Source organism: Balaenoptera musculus, chromosome 10, assembly GCF_009873245.2.
Source record: "Balaenoptera musculus isolate JJ_BM4_2016_0621 chromosome 10, mBalMus1.pri.v3, whole genome shotgun sequence".
Taxonomy (NCBI): Eukaryota; Metazoa; Chordata; class Mammalia; order Artiodactyla; family Balaenopteridae; genus Balaenoptera; species Balaenoptera musculus.
The window spans coordinates 99,094,334-99,114,218 of NC_045794.1; the positions used below are offsets into that span (position 1 = coordinate 99,094,334).

Sequence of the window (19,885 nt, forward strand, 5' to 3'; positions counted from 1 at the left end):
CATAAAGGCATGATATCAGATCAGCCCACCAGAAAAATAGGTGTAAAAAAAGAAAAGCTGCCAGGGCCGAGCCTTGGGGTACGCCGACATTCAGAGCTCAGGGAGATGAGGAGGAACTGGCAAAGGAGACTGAGGGAGAGTGACCAGTGAGAGAGGAGAAAAACCAGGGGACTGGAGTGTCCAGGAAACCAAGAGAAGAAAGTGTGTCAAGGATGTTGTGTGTCAAAGGTTACAGGGATAATCACGTAAGATGAGGACCAAGAACTGCCCTTTGGGTTAAGCCAGGTGGGAACCACCCATGACCCTAATAGTAGCCATGCTGGTGGACCTGGGTGGTTGGGAGAAAGCCTGTCTAAGTGAGTTCAGATAAACTCAGAGGGGAATCAGGGACAGCAGACAGAGACGCCTGTTTCAAGGAGCTCTGCTGTAAAGCAGAAGGGTGGGAACCGGAGGAGGGATGGGGTCAGGAGAGAACCGTCCTTAACACAGGAGAATCAGTAGCCCGTCTGAATACTCGTGATCGCGACCCAGCCTCAGGGCCAAGAGGGATGAAGCAGGAGAGGAGGGAGAGAACGGCTGGTTCCCATAGGTTTGCCTGCGGAGACAGGGTCTCCTCTCGTGGCCGAGCCTCTTCTAGGCGCACGGACCGTTCACGCCTCGTGACCAGGAGAAGAGAGAGCGTGTGAACGAATGCGGAGAGGAGGGCGGGTGGCAGTTCCCTTCTGCTGGTGTCTCTTTTCTCTGTGAAAGTTGGGTCATCAGCAGCAAGTGAGGACGGGGAAAGGACATGGAATGAAACCGCCGTCTAGAAGGGAAGGCGAGCGGGAGAGCAGGAGAAGTGGCAGGACGGCCAGGAGCATTGAGAGCCCCCCCGAGGCCCGTGGACGGGAACCCATGGGCCCGCACTCGTGGCGGCGCTGCGTCTCTCCAGCCACATTCAGCTGCACGGCAGGGCCACTGAGTGCGGTTTAATTGGGGTCAGAGTCTTGAAAAGCACACGTGATACGGCAGGGTGAGGGCACGTGCAAGGGACGCGATGACATGGCACGGAGTGCTCGGGAAGGAGCACCACGGATGGCGGGGATGATCGCGCACGTGAGACAACTGGGCAAGACCAAAGAAGAGGCAAGAGACTCAAGCTCAGGAAGAATTTTAAGAAGGGAAAAAAATGATTCAAATCCAATTAGCATTTAAGAGGGACTTACTTTTAACCAGGAAATGTGCTTAAGATGGATGAAAAACCCATCATTTAACCCTTCCCAGGCCCAATCACTTACTGCTCTTCCCGTTTCATAGGTGAGGAAACGGGTGCTCAGAGCAGGCAAGCGGTTCGCCCAGGAGCACAGTGCTGAACCCCGAGCTGGGTCCAGAGTCAGGCTCTTCCCAGGTATCAAGTTTGCACTGCTGTCAACAGCCAAGGCTTTCCTGCTGCTTTTTGCAAAATTAACAACAAGTTCCTTGAAGGCAGTGGCGAGTCTCTGGCATGCCCATTGCTGCCTGCACGGCTAAGGTTCTGGTCTCCCGCCTGACCTGCTCTCCAAGCACGGGGGTGGGGGGATCTGCCGTAACTGCATTCCTCGTTGTGGTTATGGCTGATGCAGTTAACCACTTTATTTTATCCATAAATTCCCTTCCTAATAACAATAAGGCATGCCAGGGCTTTGGCCTCATGCCTTATTACACCACCTGAGGAGTGAGATAATCACCCAGAAATGTACTGCCTGTTGTGCATTTTATTACTTGAATACAAAGAGATTCAATTCAAGAAACAGTTGAAGACAGCACAAAAAAAAAAAATAGTAATCATATGAAAAGTAATGCCTCCTAATGCTACTGAGTACACTGCAGGGAATAATCCTCTTCCAGCGGGAGAACGGTCTGGATGACCCGTTGGGTCTTCTCCAGTTCTAATTTCTACCAACTGCAGGATCATAAAAGCTAGTGAGACTTCAATTACAATATGAATATTCGGAAAAGCCAAATCTGGATCACTCTGAAAACAGAGCCTATGTGGATGTTACACCTAAACGTTCTTGGTGTAAGCATTTTCCAACCAACTCTGCTCTCAACCGCTCGTTCTTCAGCGAATGCTGCAGGCCACACGCTGGCGAGAGTGGAGGAACAGAAAGAGAAGTATGGTCCACCCAGACCCCAGGAGTTCAACACCTAACTTGGGATGTAAAGAAAATGGCACATTTTAAAAGAACAGAAACAAGGTACCCCCACAGGACGTCTAACTACCCTGACGTAGCTTGCAGAAACTCAGTGACACCTGTCTTCCTAGAGTTGATGAGAGGCGAAGGGCATCACCCCATCGCAGGGGTTACGCTAAAGACTTTGCCCAAGAGATGTCCTCATCATTTCATCTCAAGAGGACAGGAGCTATTATTCCATTTTTTAGATTCCTCAGGCAGACATAACATGGCTTTCTATTGTTACTAAAACCATTATTTTCTACATGCATTTATTTTCTATTTAAAAAAATTAGTTTTGGGGACTTTCCTGGTGGTACAGTGGTTAAGAATCCACCTGCCAATGCAGGGGACACGGGTTCGATCCCTGGTCCAGGAAGATCCCACATGCCGTGGAGCAACTAAGCCTGTGCGCCGCAGCTACTGAGCCCACGTGCCACAACTACTGAGCCCATGCATCGCAACTACTGAAGCCCGCGTGCCTAGAGCCCGTGCTCCAAAACAAGAGAAGCCACCACAATGAGAAGCACGCGCACCGCAACGAGGAGTAGCCCCCGCTCGCCACAACTCGAGAAAGCCTGCGCACAGCAATGAAAACCCAATGCAAAAGAATTCAGAATAATGATAGTAAGGATGATCCAAAATCTTGGAAATAGAATAGACAAAATGCAAGAAACATTTAACAAGGACGTAGAAGAACTAAAGAGGAATCAAGCAATGATGAAAAACACAATAAATGAAATTAAAAATACTCTAGATGGGATCAATAGCAGAATAACTGAGGCAGAAGAAAGGATAAGTGACCTGGAAGATAAAATGGTGGAAATAACTACTGCAGAGCAGGATAAGAAAAAAGAATGAAAAGAACTGAGGACAGTCTCAGAGACCTCTGGGACAACATTAAACGCACCAACATTCGAATTATAGGGGTCCCAGAAGAAGAAGAGAAAAAGAAAGGGACTGAGAAAATATTTGAAGAGATTATAGTTGAAAACTTCCCTAATATGGGAAAGGAAATAGTTAATCAAGTCCTGGAAGCACAGAGAGTCCCATACAGGATAAACCCAAGGAGAAACACGCCAAGACACATATTAATCAAACTGTCAAAAATTAAATATAAGGAAAACATATTAAAGGCAGCAAGGGAAAAAAAACAAATAACACACGAGGGAATCCCCATAAGGTTAACATCTGATCTTTCAGCAGAAACTCTACAAGCCAGAAGGGAGTGGCAGGATATACTTAAAGTGATGAAGGAGAAGAACCTACAACCAAGATTACTCTACCCAGCAAGGATCTCATTCAAATGTGATGGAGAAATTAAAACCTTTACAGACAAGCAAAAGCTGAGAGAGTTCAGCACTACCAAACCAGCTTTACAACAAATGCTAAAGGAACTTCTCTAGGCAAGAAACACAAGAGAAGGAAAACACCTACAATAACAAACCCAAAACATTTAAGAAAATGGGAATAGGAACATACATATCGATAATTACCTTGAATGTAAATGGATTAAATGCTCCCACCAAAAGACACAGGCTGGCTGAATGGATACAAAAACAAGACCCATATATATGCTGTCTACAGAGACCCACTTCAGACCTAGAGACACATACAGACTGAAAGTGAGGGGATGGAAAAAGATATTCCATGCAAATGGAAATCAAAAGAAAGCTGGAGTAGCAATTCTCATATCAGACAAAATAGACTTTAAAATAAAGACTATTACAAGAGACAAAGAAGGACACTATATAATGATCAAGGGATCGATCCAAGAGGAAGGTATAACAATTGTAAATATTTATGCACCCAACATAGGAGCACCTCAATATATAAGGCAAGTACTAACAGCCATAAAAGGGGAAATCGACAGCAACACAATCATAGTAGGGGACTTTAACACCCCACTTTCACCAATGGACAGATCATCCAAATGAAAATAAATAAGGAAACACAAGCTTTAAATGATACATTAAACAAGATGGACTTAATTGATATTTATAGGACATTCCACCCAAAAACAACAGAATACACATTTTTCTCAAGTGCTCATGGAACATTCTCCAAGATAGATCATATCTTGGGTCACAAATCAAGCCTTGGTAAATTTAAGAAAATTGAAATCGTATCAAGTATCTTTTCCGACCACAACGCTATGAGACTAGATATCAATTACAGGAAAAGATCTGTAAAAAATACAAACACATGGAGGCTACACAATACATTACTTAATAATGAAGTGATTACTGAAGAAATCAAAGGGGAAATCAAAAAATACCTAGAAATAAATGACAATGGAGATACGACAACCCAAAACCTATGGGACGCAGCAAAAGCAGTGCTAAGAGGGAAGTTTATAGCAATACAAGCCTACCTCAAGAAACAGGAAACATCTCGAATAAACAACTTAACCTTGCACCTAAAGCAATTAGAGAAAGAAGAACAAAAAAACCCCAAAGCCAGCAGAAGGAAAGAAATTATAAAGATCAGGTCAGAAATAAATGAAAAAGAAATGAAGGAAACAATAGCAAAAATCAAGGAAACTAAAAGCTGGTTCTTTGAGAAGATAAACAAAATTGATAAACCATTAGCCAGACTCATCAAGAGAAAAAGGGAGAAGACTCAGATCAATAGAATTAGAAATGAAAAAGGAGAAATAACCACTGACACTGCAGAAATACAAAAGATCATGAGAGATTACTACAAGCAACTCTATGCCAATAAAATGGACAACCTGGAAGAATGGACAGATTCTTAGAAATGCACAACTGCCGAGACTGAACCAGGAAGAAATAGAAAATATGAACAGACCAATCACAAGCACTGAAATTGAAACTGTGATTAAAAACCTTCCAACAAACAAAAGCCCAGGACCAGATGGCTTCACAGGTGAATTCTATCAAACATTTAGAGAAGAGCTAACACCTATCCTTCTCAAACTCTTCCAAAATATTGCAGAGGGAGGAACACTCCCAAACTCATTCTACGAGGCCACCATCACCCTGATACCAAAACCAGACAAAGATGTCACAAAGAAAGAAAACTACAGGCCAATATCACGGATGAACATAGATGCAAAAATCCTCAACAAAATACTCGCAAACAGAATCCAACAGCACATTAAAAGGATCATACACCATGATCAAGTGGGGTTTATCCCAGGAATGCAAGGATTCTTCAATATACGCAAATCAATCAATGTGATACACCATATTAACAAATTGAAGGAGAAAAACCATATGATCATCTCAATAGATGCAGAGAAAGCTTTCGACAAAATTCAACACCCATTTATGATAAAAGCCCTGCAGAAAGTAGGCATAGAGGGAACTTTCCTCAACATAATAAAGGCCATATATGACAAACCCACAGCCAACATTGTCCTCAATGGTGAAAAACTGAAACCATTTCCACTAAGATCAGGAACAAGACAAGGTTGCCCACTCTCACCACTATTATTCAACATAGTTTTTGGAAGTGTTAGCCACAGCAATCAGAGAAGACAAAGAAATAAAAGGAATCCAAATCGGAAAAGAAGAAGTAAAGCTGTCACTATTTGCAGATGACATGATACTATACATAGAGAATCCTAAAGATGCTACCAGAAAACTCCTAGAGCTAATCAATGAATTTGGTAAAGTAGCAGGATACAAAATTAATGCACAGAAATCGCTTGCATTTCTATACACTAATGACGAAAAATCTGAAAGTGAAATTAAGAAAACACTCCCGTTTACCATTGCAACAAAAAGAATAAGATATCTAGGAATAAACCTACCTAAGGAGACAAAAGACCTGTATGCAGAAAATTATAAGACACTGATGAAAGAAATTAAAGATGATACAAATAGATGGAGAGATATACCATGTTCCTGGATTGGAAGAATCAACATTGTGAAAATGACTCTACTACCCAAAGCAATCTACAGATTCAATGCAATCCCTATCAAACTACCACTGGCATTTTTCACAGAACTAGAACAAAAAATTTCACAATTTGTATGGAAACACAAAAGACCCCGAATAGCCAAAGCAATCTTGAGAACGAAAAATGGAGCTGGGGGAATCAGGCTCCCTGACTTCAGACTATACTACAAAGCTTCAGTAATCAAGACAGTTTGGTACTGGCACAAAAACAGAAATATAGATCAATGGAACAGGATAGAAAGCCCAGAGATAAACCCACACACATATGGTCACCTTATCTTTGATAAAGGAGGCAAGCATATACAGTGGAGAAAAGACAGCCTCTTCAATAGTGGTGCTGGGAAAATTGGACAGGTACATGTAAAAGTATGAAATTAGAACACTCCCTGACACCATGCACAAAAATAAACTCCAAATGGATTAAAGACCTAAGTGTAAGGCCAGACACTATCAAACTCTTAGAGGAAAACATAGGCAGAACACTCTATGACATACATCACAGCAAGATTCTTTTTGACCCAGCTCCCAGAGAAATGGAAATAAGAACATAAATAAACAAATGGGACCTAATGAAACTTAAAAGCTTTTGCACAGCAAAGGAAACCATAAACAAGACCAAAAGACAACCATCAGAATGGGAGAAAATATTTGCAAATGAAGCAACTGACAAAGGATTAATCTCCAAGATTTACAAGCAGCTCATGCAGCTCAATAACAAAAAAACGAACAATCCAATCCAAAAATGGGCAGAAGACCTAAATAGACATTTCTCCAAAGAAGATATACAGATGGCCTACAGACACATGAAAGAATGCTCAACATCATTAATCATTAGAGAAATGCAAATCAAAACTACAATGAGATATCATCTCACACCGGTCAGAATGGCCATCATCAAAAAATCTAGAAACAATAAATGCTGGAGAGGGTGTGGAGGAAAGGGAACACTCTTGCACTGTTGGTGGGAATGTAAATTGATACAGCCACTATGGAGAACAGTATGGAGGTTCCTTAAAAAACTACAAATAGAACTACCATACGACCCAGCAATCCCACTACTGGGTATATACCCTGAGAAAACCATAGGTCAAAAAAGTGTCATGTACCACAATGTTCATTGCAGCTCTATTTACAATAGCCAGGACCTGGAAGCAACCTAAATGTCCATCGACAGATGAATGGATAAAGAAGATGTGGCACATATATACAATGGAATATTACTCAGCCATAAAAAGAAATGAAATGGAGGTATTTGTAATGAGGTGGATGGAGTTAGAGTCTGTCATACAGAGTGAAGTAAGTCAGAAAGAGAAAAACAAATACAGTATGCTAACACATATATACGGAATCTAAGGAAAAAAAAAAAAAGGCCATGAAGAACCTAGTGGCAAGACGGGAATAAAGACACAGACCTACTAGAGAATGGACTTGAGGATATGGGAGGGGGGGGGGTGAGATGTGACAGGGTAAGAGAGTGTCATGGACATATATACACTACCAAATGTAAAATAGATAGCTAGTGGGAAGCAGCCGCATAGCACAGGGAGATCAGCTCGGTGCTTTGTGACCACCTAGAGGGGTGGGATGGGGAGGGTGGGAGGGAGGGAGATGCAAGAGGGAAGAGAAATGGAACATATTGTATATGTATAACTGATTCACTTTGTTATAAAGCAGAAGCTAACACACTATTGTAAGGCAATTATACTTCAATAAAGATGTTAAAAAAAAAAAAAAACCCAATGCATCCAAAAATAAATCAATAAATTTATTAAAAAAATAAAAGTAGTCTCTAATTTAAAAAATAAAAATAAAAAAATTAGTTTTAAAAGGCTATTGAGGACTTACCTGGTGGCACAGTGGTTAAGAATCCAGCTGCCAATGCAGGGGACACGGGTTCGAGCCCTGGTCCGGGAAGGTCCCACATGCCGCGGAGCAACTAAGCCCATGCGCCACAACTACTGAGCCTGCGCTCTAGAGCCCATGAGCCACAACTACTGAGCCCGTGTGCCTAGAGCCCATGCTCCGCAACAAGAGAAGCCAGTGCAATGAGAAGCCCGTGCACCGCAACAAAGAGTAGCCCCCACTCTCCACAACTAGAGAAAGCCCGCACACAGCAACGAAGATCAAACACAGCCAAAAAATAAATAAATAAATAAATAAATAATTTTTTAAAGGCTATTGAAGCAGACATGCAGCTTTAAAACAGTGGTTCTTAAAATGTGGTCCCTGAACCAGCAATATCAACATCACCTGGGACCTTTCTAGAAATGCAAATTCTCAGGCTCCAACCCAGACCAACCAACCTGAAACTCTGGGGTGGTGGCCCAGCTATCTGTGTTTTAACAAGCTGGGACCACTGCTTTAGAAGAAGCTGAAGTTGATTTCTAAGCACAAGTCTATAGTTTTTAAGGAGGCTCATGTGTAAAGTTCCCGGCTTGATATGAAAATGAAGTTAAAAGACCAGCACATGCTGCATTTAGGGATTCTAGTAGCATCACCTCGCAATAGCCTATTTTGCTGGCCATTGGTTAACCATCAACCTTGTGAGTTAGACACCATTATCCATATTTTTAGAGGTGGAGAAACAAAACACCAGAGGGAAAAGCCAAATCTACTCATGAGGCCAAGACCCAAAGTCGCCTGAATTTAATCCTAGGCTTTTTGCGCAACTGTGCTAGGGGTCTGCACTCACGCAGGTACATGTGAGTGGTCTGTGTGCGTGCTCACATAAACACAGGGATAAGAACAATGAAGTCTGCACATATTAATAGAGTAGTAAGAACATCCGTCAATTCTCAAGAATGGATACCTCGCACTTGCAGAACAGTCTAACAATTCTGCAAAATAACATGCAGAAAATTAAAAGCGAGTCATCTACATACATATCTAATCAAATATTAGGATTCCGGGGTTCGTGACCCCGGCGTGTGAAGGCCAGTCTGCCTCCCCCGTCTCGGTCTCACACTCCCTTAAGATCTGAGAATCGGCTGGCAACCCCTCGTTTACTGTCCTAAACATAGGAATTATAAGAATGCAAGTTGATTTACAAATATATTCCAAATGATAGGGTATCATAAAAAACAATTTAGCCAGTCATCTGAATTCAATTTAGCAGAAAAATTCCTGGTTATAAACCAACCTTTTCCCCAGCTGGTGGCCCCTCGCGTCTGAGCCTCGGCCTTCCTGCACCCAGGGTCTCCCCCGACGTCAGGGTCTCCTCAAACCCCCAGGCAGGCTCTCACCTTCCTCCCGAACCTCATTTTCACAAATACCTTCTCTTGCAGCATAAATTTCAAGTCTACCCATGTGCACTACAAGACTCACCCACACCAGCTCAGAAATCAAGCTCAAAATAAAACACAAGCCTCTCAAAGTTTGATCTGGTGATTATTTACCACTCTTATAATAATGATATAGAATATGTCAAAACAGAAAAAAACATGTTTAGCACAATGTTAAGAGAAAAGGTACAGTGGGGTATACGCTATAAACATGATATAAAAACATATTTTCACAGGAGGCCAGGGTCTACAGGGCCTCATCTTGCAGACAAAAACAGCTATGTTGGGCTGGTGCGGACACTGATCTTTAAATGTTCGCTAATAAACATATCACAGCATGTTAGATGTAACATGCCTGCCGGGGCCTACCAGGCAGCACGTGACCCAGCTCCTGCCTTTGTCACTCTCCCCACCTGCTTCCCACGGCCCCATGGGCCCCTCTGCCCAGATCCTCTCCTCCCCCACCTCCTCACCCAGCTGACTCCTCTCACCTCCTGATCCACATGTGGCCGTGGCCTCCTTAGAGACGGCACCCTGCCTGCCTTGCCTACATCGTCCTGGCAGAGTCTCTCATCACAGCCTGTCCTTCCCCAGCACTGCCCTCACCTCAATGAGTAATTATACTTTCATTTGGGAAACTACACACTCGATTATAGGCTCCATGAAATAAAAGTGTTTTTGCACTACTGTACCCCCTGCTCCAGAGTACCCAGTATCACTGGAGCTCCAAAAGCATTTATCAAATTAATGAAGGATTTTCACAGCCCCGTCTTTCAAACAGCACTCTCCTCCAAAAATGCACACACACACACAAACACACGCATACACACACACATGCACACACACACACGCATACACACACACACACGCATACACACATACATGCACACACACACACGCATACACACATGCGTGCGCGCACACACACACACACACACACCCTGCCACTCCTTGGTCTTGCTTAGGATTGTCACGCTCTTTCCCACCATCCAAGGTAGAAGCCTCGGCATCATCTGTGATTTCTCACTCTCATCCCCTGTGCCGAGAACTAGTGACCAGGGTCAAAGGTTTTCTTAATTAACACCCATGACCCTTATGATTGTTTGATGTCTATGTTCCCTATTAGACCATCAGTGCCGCGAGAGCAGGGAGCACATCTGATGACGGTGGTCCAAAAAATAATGCTTACTGAGTTTAACCGAATTGAGTGTTGTGGTTCTGGGATCATTTATATCAGCATGAATTCCTTGATGCTCCAGAACACAGATCCTAAAGAAAAGGCTTATTTTGTTTTTGTCTGTAACGCGCCTTCTCTATCATGGACACACAAGTCTAGTTTCAGAAAGTGCCTCAGAAATTCACTCTTACCTAATGAATATTTTCAGACTCACCACCACACCTAATGTGATGACAGATACAGCAACAGGCAACAGAAAAACAAGCTGCGTCAGAGAAACTGACCACACGTGGGCTGTCAAACAGCTGTTCCCAGCTCAAACACGGTTTCACTGGCAGCCTTTTAAAATGTAATCGATGGAAACGACTGCATCCTCCCGGCTCCTGTGAGCAGACCAGGAGTGTTGAATGTGTCCTATTTATACTGCAGCCGGGGCCCAGCAAGTCCTCGGATGCTGGCAAAGGGAAGATGAGACGGTTTCCCAGCTCGAGTTCCGTAACGGAAAGTCGTGCGGCTGCCGCCACCTACAGCCAGACACGTGGATCTGCACTGTCCACAGAGCCCCGCGGGCCCGGCGGAAGCATCTTCCGAGTTCACCGTAGCCAGCTAACACCTGTGGTCACGTGCAGCACCAAACGAAGGACATTCAACTTTAAAATTTATAAGCCGATGCTTGTTGATATGATATGTAAGTTCCTAGAAGACAACTGTGGCACAAGAATCAGCACTGAGAACACGCTTGCTGCGTGAACAACTGAAACAAACCAGATGGAAGTGATCGCGGTATCACCACCACTTTCTGAGCACCTTTGTCTCGAGGCCTGAGCCCAGCACCACACAGTGAACTCGCCAGGTTCCTCTGACCCGTCTGCTGACACAGGCACTGGGGAAAGAGAAGCGCTCGCCTGGCCTTGGCTCTACTCCATGCGGTGCTGGTGATGGTGGCACTATCTGTTTTGGTGCTGTTCTGTTTCATTGCCTTCAAGATAAACTATTTCTGAATTTGAGAATTCTGAAAAGTAAGAGAGCAGCAGGGTTAGATGGATTTTCTTATTTAGCTTATCAAGCCATAGGAACAGAGCCCTTGGGTCTGCAAAATAATCCAACCTTGTGAGTTACTGGAAAATTGTGTCCAAAACCTCGGGCGGGTCCTTCATATGAATTTCACACTAAATTTTAGGTTTCTCAGGTAGAGGTATTTTAGGTCAACACAATGAGCACCACTTCTCTTCCCGTAACTCAAACACACACACACACCACACACACACACCACACACATCACACACACACCACACACACACACCACACACACACCACACACAACACACACCACACATCACACCCCACACATCACACACACCACACACACACACCACACACACACCACACACAACACACACCACATCACACCCCACACATCACACACACACACCACACACACCCATCACACACACATCACACACACCACACCCACACCACACACACCACACACACACCACACATCACACACACACACCACACACACACACATCACACACACCACACACACATCACAAACACACCACACATCACACACACACATCACACACACCACACACACACCACACCACCACACACACACACCACACACACCCCACACACACACCACACACATCACACATCACACACACCACACACACCACACACACACCACACACACATCACACACACCACACACACATCACACACACCACATACACACACAACACACACACACATCACACACACCCACCACACACACACATCACACACCCCACACACATCACACAACACACCACACACACCACACACACACACCACACACACCCCACACACACACCACACACATCACACACACATCACACACCACAATCTCACACACACACCACTGTGGTTCCCTCCATTTTCCTCACATCAGCCAGAACAATCATTTTAAAATACTGATCTCCTCGCGTTACTTCCTTGCTTTAAAAACTCCAATTGCTTCCTATTGCCCTTAGAAAACTAAGACCAGAGTCCTTCATGGTGTCACAGGCCTGCTTCTTTCTCCACGACTCTGGCCGCCGGCACTCCTTCTAAGCAGTCAGCAAGTGCTGTCAACGTTACTTGGACAACACCTCTTACATCGACCCCCCTGCCCTCTCCATCCCTCACGTCACTGCCCATGTTCGTCCTCACCCATCTGCATTCCAGAAAGAGCCCCTTAGATGCACCCAGGTCTCCAACTCCTTTCTACTCCGTCCTCCTCTGTTGCCAGGATTTATCTTTCTAAAGCACAGATACAGTTACATTACTCCCTGGCTTAAAAAACGTGCAAGGCAAAACTACACATGTGTTAAAATTTCACAGGACTATGCACCAAGAAATAAAATGAATGCCTGTCAAAACTGGTGAAATCTGAATAAAGTCTCTATTTGTTACTAGCACTGCAGCAAAGACAGTGTCCTGGTGTGCTAAGTGTGCTAAGGTTATTCTGTAAGATGCTACCACTGGGGGAAGCTGGGGGCACATGGGAACTCTCTGTACTGATTCTGCAACTTTTTTGTGAATCTACATTGCTTTTAATTAAAAAAAAAAAAAAACAACCAAAAACATGTACTTGCACTACTTCTCCAGGGTATACAGACTGAAATCAAACTCCTAACTGTGGGATGTAAGATCATTCACATCATTAATAACCTGGCCCCAGGAGACTCTTCCAGACACCACAGCTCCATGCCTGCTGCATTTTTACACAGAATCTGAAGGAATATACCATGCAGTCCCTCACCTCTGAGTATGGGTTCATGCTTTTTCCTCCTCTTCCACCACACTCCAATTCATCTTTCAAGACAAAGGGTAGAGCCTCTCCTTCATGAGGCCTTCCTATCCTCCTTAAAACTAATCATGCCTTATATCTGGAAAAGGCGAAAACTCTAATTCAAAGAGATACAGGCACCCCAATGTTTACTGCTGCACTATTTACAACAGCCAAGACATGGAAACAACCTAAATGCCCATCAACAGATGAATGGATAAAGAAGATGTGGTACATATATTTATACAATGGAATACTACTCAGCCATAAAAAAGAATGAAATTATGCCATTTGCAGCAACATGGATGGACCTAGAGATTATCATACTAAGTGAAGTAAGTCAGACAGAGGAAGACAAATAGCATATGATATCACTTTTATGTGGAATCTTTAAAAAATGACACAAATAAACTTATTTACAAAACAGAAATAGACTCAAAACAGACATAAAAACAAATTTATGGTTACCAAAGGGGAAATGGGGGAGGGATAAATTAGGAGTTTGGGATTAGCAAATACAAACTACTACATACAAAATAAACAACAAGTTCCTACTGTATAGCACAAGGAACTATATTCAATATTTTGTAATAACCTATAATAGAAAAGAATCTGGGGACTTCCCTGGTGGTGCAGTGGTTAAGAATCCACCTGCCAACGCAGGAGACATGGGCTCGAGCCCTGGTCTGGGAAGATCCCACGTGCTGCGGAGCAACTAAGCCCATGCGCCACAACTACTGAGCCCGCGTGCCACAACTACCAAAGTCTGTGCACCTACAGCCCGTGCTCCGCAACAAGAGAACCCACCGCAATGAGAAGCCTGCGCACTGCAACGAAGAGTAGCCACTGCTTGCCTCAACTAGAGAAAGCCCACATGCAGCAACGAAGACCCAACACAGCCAAAAATAAATAAATAAATAAATAATAAATAAATAATAAATAAATAAATTTATTAAAAAAAAAAAAGAATCTGAAAAAGAATATACATATATATGTATAACTGAATCACTTTGCTGTATACCTGAAACTAACACAACATTGTTAATCAACTACACTTCAATTAAAAATAATAAAATTAAAATTAAATAAATAAAAATTAAAATTAAAAAAACAATCATGCCTTTACAGACAACTTGGTCTTATAGTTTTGCTTTGCCAACTGTTTTATTTAATAAAGAAAAGGACAGGGACTTCCCTGGTGGTCCAGTGGTTGAGACTCCACGCTCCCAATGCAGGGGGGCCAGGTTCGAATCCCTGATCAGGGAACTAGATTCCATACGCTGCAACTAAAGAGCCCTCATGCTGCAACTAAAGATCCTGCATGCCACAACTAAGACCTGGCACAGCGAAAATAAATAAATAATATTTTTTAAAAAAGAAAAGGACAAAAAGGTCAAAGGCACCCGTATTTCCATTACCTTGCTAGGGGGCGGGGCACGTCACGAATAAAGTATTAATACCTCCCAGTCCATCCCTCTAGTCCCACATCTATCTTCACTTTGATTCTCTGCTTCCAGACTTTTCTCTTGGCTGTTTATCTGTGGGCCCTGCTAGTTAGTCAGTGAGCCCTTCCAGTGGAGAGAATCAGCTGCACTCATCTTCCTGTACTCAGCACCTACGATGGGGCCTGGCACGCAGGAAGCACTCTATTAATCTTTGTTCTCAATGGACCACAGTTATCAACACCTAACACTGCAAGGGTAAGGAGCGTGGGCTAATTTCACCCTTGATCTCGAAAGCCAAGCCATGTTCTGAGCATGAGCGAGGCACTGTGCTGAGCCCTTTAGGTCACCCCTGGCTTTGCACCATCTTCAGTTTAGGTTTTCTACATAAAGAGAATTAATAAATACGATTATATCAAAACTTGTAAGGTAAGGTAGAAAATAGCAAGGATAATAAAAGCAATGCCCCCCAAACAAGCACTGAGTCACAGACCATCAGATGCACTTATTAACCACAGGCAAAAACATGATTAGAAGGCTATTCCACTGATATATTTGTTTTACTTGCCAGATACGTATTGATGTCCAGTTTCTAACAGATGCTATTTATATCAGAATCATAACAAAAGTGCCATCCATCTGCCTTGGCATCCAGAGAAAACATAATTCAACACGACAGTAAGAAATGTGCACAGCCAAACAGAAATGGCATCAGAAGCAAAAACTGTTGGAACTGGTATCATGGGGGGAAAATTATCACTTGACAAAACTGGAAAAGTTGCAAGCAACACAAAAAATTTTGGCAGTTAAATCCAAATACTTGAGAAAATCTTCTCCTTGTCTATTCTGGTATCAAATGGATGTTTTGTCATATTTTGGGGCACATACACTTTAAAGCTCCCTTTTTAGACCTTGCATACACTCACGCCATCATTTCCTGAGCATCTCTACTTTTGGACAGTGGAAAAAATCAAGGGTTTGGAGTCAAGAAGACATGGAGTCAAACTGGTTCCACTACCTACCATGCAAACTTGCAAGTTAATTAACCTCCTCCTGACCCAGTTTCCTCAACTGCAAATGGAGATAATATCTCTCTTTAAAGCACGTTATTCATAACCTGGAATCTAGGGACAAGGTACTCATGTGTGCATTTTTAGATCTTCAAACTCTCAGAGGTTAAATGCCAAAGTGTGTGTGAGGTGATTTTTCTAGAGAGAGAATACATGGCTTCCACCAGGTTCTCAAGGGGCAAGTGACCCACGACGGTTCAGCGCCACAATCTGAAGGCTGTGACAGGACTCAGATAATGTATCTAAAGAGCCTGACACAGCAGGCTGTGCTCACTCGCAGACAGTTGTCATGAACTTTAGGTTCTGGGAAGGCACAGAAACATGAATCAGCCAGAGCCCAGGGTCAAAGGCAGGGAGACCGTTACGGTGTAAGGTGTTGAGGGTCGTCTCCGGGTTTCATAGGACAAGAAAGAAAGGCAAACCAAAGTCTGTCCAGAAACACTCCAGCGGGAGAAAACGACAAGGTGGAGGCACTGGGCATATCAGGACAGTGACCTGACCATCACTGCAGTGTCCTCAATGCCTAGACAGGACCTGGCATACAGCAGGTGCTCCATAAATAACTGTTAAGTAAACAAATGACTGGGACCAACCCAAGGTCCAGGATAAGACCATTTACAAATTCCCAGGAGAAAAACAAAATTCAGAAGGTGTTCCTGAAAACTACTACTATTCCAAAAATTTTCATTTCAAAAATCCTACGCAAATACAATCATCCACATTCTCTCCCCTAATAGTGAGGATACTGAGCCTACACCCTGGTCACTCTGTAGTAAACCTGGCCATCCAAGGCTTGGTGATGAACCCCAGGAGAAATGTCCTTTAGATGGAGGCGTTAGAAATGCTTTCTTTTTTTTCCAAAGGAACTAAAATGCCTTATTTGCCTTGACAAAATGAATTCAATTTCTTTCTTTTTTTTTTTTTCTTTTTAATTTTCTTCTCCTGGGTTCAAGAAGCTCACAGCTAATAAAACAAAAATGAAGCAGACTCACAAATATAGAGAACAAACTAGCAGTTACCAGTGGGGAGAGGGAAGGTGGGAGGGGCAATATAGAGGCGAGGGGAAAAAAGGGGTTATTAGGGGATTATATGAAATCATGTGTGTGAAACTTTTGAAAACTATAAAGCACTATAGAATTTAAAGAATCTTTCATTCAATGAAAAAACAACGAAGCTCACAGCTAACTTTGCAGCCCAACTGTATTAACCATTACAGATGATCTGAGTATTCTCTTTCCTCCTGAAGTTACTTTCCTATTTTACCATATTGTATATATTTTTACAAGTCACCTCGAAGCCCAGTGGGACTTCTGGAGTACACACATATCTGAGAGTGTAAGAGCACTGGTCAAGAACACAGGCTCTGGGAATTCCCTGGAGGTTGGTGGTTAGGACTCTGCACTTCCACTGCCGAGGGCCCAGGTTCAATCCCTGGTCAGGGAACTAAGATCCCGCAGGCTGCACAGAGGGCCCAAAAAACAAAAACAAAAAAAAAGAACACAGCCTCTGTCACCAGGCAGTCCTGAAGCAGAAGCCACATGTCACCATCTATCAGCTTTGCTGTCCCTTAGCTTCTCTGCATCCCTGCTGCCTCATCTATGAAATGGGAATAAGAACTGTACTTTTTCATATGCAGGAAGTGAGCACTAAATTAAAAAGGTAATGTGAGGTCCCAAACTGTGCCTGGAACACGGTAAGTGCTCAATAAGTATTAGCCAGGAGGAGCAGTAGTGGTAGAAATAGTAAAACGGCAGAAAAACAGGTGAAAAGATAACAATGGCGCCTGAAACAAATTAAACAAAATAGCAGTACAAGACTGAGACCGGAGAAAAAAGTGGAAAATGAAGCTCTTTCGTGGTGTAAGGTCATCATGTTCATATGTTCTCTCTATTCACAGAGTTTTCTCAAATGCTCCTTCCCTTTGCATCTCCTCTCCTAAATGGCGTGGATATCCTAGCTAGCACTGCGCTGAAGGTGAATTCATATTTAACTAGCACAAGAATTCAACCTACATAGTTGCACAAGCCTAGACCTGGGGTATTCTTAGATAAGTATGCTGTACAAAAAGGTCAGCTCACTAGTGGTATTTAAAGGAAGAAAGAGACTGTTAGCTTCCTGCCTCACTCACACCTTCTCATCTGTTTTGTACAGCTTGTTTTTCAATCCTGGCAGGGGAAGGAGTCATCCAAGAAAAACTTCAGTGACTATCCTCATCTACTAACCTTAAACATTCACTCGATACCTGTAAAGAGGCTTCATTAAAGCAACTGTCTGGTTAACAGCCAATGGCCTCCCACTGGATTCCTGCTCTGGGTGGGCGCCAGACTCCTAAGCACCCTCCTGGGGCTGGTTCTGTCTCCATGTGCCACTCAGCTGCAGGGGTCACAGCATGGGCGCTGTAGAGATCTCCGCACAGGAAGAGGTGGTCAGCTGGAAAAGGTCAGGGAAACAGAAGACAAAATGGACAGCAAATTTAAAGTCTCATGTAAGCATCTCTTGACAAATATCTACAAGCACCTGCCATGAGCCAACAACTAAACTGATGGTATAGGGAAAGGGAGAGCACAGGTAGCTGAAATATATCCCTGCCCTCCTAAAGCTTCCAGTAAGGCTGAGTGGGAGACAAATATGTTCACGGAAAATCAAAATCCTTGCCTGATTCACTTTCGATTCCCCAGAACTTAGCCAAGTAAATGTTGAATTGAAGACAATGGATAAAAGAAAGAGATGAAGGAACAGCAGTATGTGAAAGTCAAAAAAAAAGTCTTTACAGCATTTCTGTAAGTCTACTCATTTAGGGGCACATACAACTTAAAAACATTATTAAATTACTCCTCTTGAAAGTGAAGTAAGAGTCCTCTTAACAGGGGCAAGTCATCCTGAAAGGCAAAGATTTTCAGGAGAGAAGGAAAAGGAAGTATGGGGTGATTTAACCAACAGTCTTAAAGAACCTCTGAACATTTCACAGAGTGCTTCCAAACAACATTTATGAGAGAGGCAGGGATAACTCGTGCGGCCTGAGGAAGAATATTCCAGAAAGACCAGAGATTCTGACGTGAGACATAAGTGCTGAGTTTGAATTCTGGCTCTGCAACTTCCGGTTGTGTGATTTGGGGACAACCCCCTTCACCCCGTGGAGTTCAAGTCCTCATCTATAAGGCGGAGTTTAAAATATTCGAAACACTGCTGTGGGGACAGATGAAATAAGGGACATGAAGCATTTTGTAAATTGGAGCGATGTAACCCTCAAGAGATGCAGGGAGGCAGATTCGCCATCTTCCACTTTGCTTATAGTCGGTTTCCCCCACGCAAATAAGACGGTACTATTCACTGCAGTAGCCCCAGCGCCGACAACGGCTCCTGGCACAGGCAGGCGCGCCACACACACGTACGGAACGAGTTAACGGGTCACCAGCCCTATGCCACGGACGGGGAGGGGACGCTCCGCGTCCCGGGGCTGTGGGACACCCAGAGCTGCCCTCCCGGGCCCTCCTCAGCACCCCCGGGGCTCGCGCGCGCTCGCCGAGGCCGCGCCATCTTACCCCGGCCCCTTCTCAACCCTCCGCCTCGCGGGGCCCCTTCTGAGCGCCGACCCACTTCTGAGCGCTGACCCCAAGGCCCCCGGGCCGCAGAGGCCCAGCCCACTCGGCGTCTCTAGGACGCTGTTGCCCGAGCGACGATGGCGCTCGCTGATTGGAGAACAAGTTTCTGCACCTGGCAAGAAGCGGAGCTCCGATTGGCCAAGTCGACTACGGAATTGGGGGGCGGAGGGGCGTGCCCAAGCCTGCCAGTGGCTCCGCCCCCGCAGAAGGAACTTCCGCCGGAAATCCCATCCCCCGGGCGCGGGAACCCGGCCGGAGTTCTGGTGTCGTGGAAGCGTATTTCTGTTAACGTGGCCTTCGCGCGAGCTGTCGGACGGGTCTCACAGAACCGCTTCGAGCCGCGTGGCCACACGGAAGCCAGTCCCTTCCTGAGAATCAG

At 44.1% G+C, this 19,885-nt stretch overlaps 1 protein-coding gene across 1 annotated transcript in view; it reads right to left on the reverse strand.

Moving 5' to 3' along the window:
• The window catches only part of EFCAB6 (EF-hand calcium binding domain 6), a 256,527-nt gene extending 236,972 nt beyond the window's left edge, over window positions 1-19,555 (reverse strand). The window contains exons 1-2 of the mRNA XM_036864665.1: window positions 19,447-19,555; window positions 18,127-18,334 (exon numbers count right to left, since the gene is read on the reverse strand). The gene's annotated coding sequence lies outside the window, so the exon portion shown is untranslated. The remainder of the gene's footprint in view (window positions 1-18,126; window positions 18,335-19,446) is intronic.
• Window positions 19,556-19,885: the final 330 nt, after the last annotated feature.